We start from the raw sequence: 537 nt of genomic DNA, 5'->3' as shown, positions 1-537 counted from the left end.
CCCCCCTCCTTCCCTCCCATCCTTATGGCTGGATGGCAAGAGGGCTGCTGAAGAAACAGCCTTTCTTATATGAACCAGCCTCTGAGGTCGGCCCTGCAGGAGGATTGATTCTTCAGGTAGGGGTGGAGGCACATCCTAGAGGAATGTCCCATTTTCAGGGGCGCAGAAGGAAAAGAAACTATCTGAGAAATAGCCTCAGGCTGGAATGACAGGCTGAAACTAGAAGATAAAATTTTTAAGGGTTGAATTGAAGAGTCTACCATTTTTAGGTTCAAACTATCAATTGCATAAGTAGAGATGGGACAGTCCCCCTCTGACAGCGATTCCCTTCGCCTGGAAACAACCTGGGGCTTTTTGAAATCCCCTAGGACCCAACACTGGGTGCGGCATTTGGCTGTATTACTAGAGGCAGGAATCCAGATCCAGGGAAGTGATTCTGGTGTGGTTGTTGGCTCAGGCCCCAACTAGAACTGCAAGCTCAGAACTGGGAGCCACATACTGAGGAATCCTGACCTAGTGGAGTCTACAGAGTTACTG

General features: G+C 49.3%; 1 protein-coding gene across 1 annotated transcript in view; it reads left to right on the top strand.

Annotated features, from left to right (window-relative positions):
* Positions 1-537, top strand: part of ARHGAP27 (Rho GTPase activating protein 27) — a 31,711-nt gene that overhangs the window by 27,712 nt on the left and 3,462 nt on the right. The window lies entirely within an intron of this gene.

This window comes from Myotis brandtii, unplaced genomic scaffold (genome assembly GCF_000412655.1).
Source record: "Myotis brandtii unplaced genomic scaffold, ASM41265v1 scaffold1814, whole genome shotgun sequence".
Classification (NCBI taxonomy): domain Eukaryota; kingdom Metazoa; phylum Chordata; class Mammalia; order Chiroptera; family Vespertilionidae; genus Myotis; species Myotis brandtii.
Note: the sequence above shows the minus strand (reverse complement) of the source record. Positions and strands in the feature narration are given on the sequence as shown.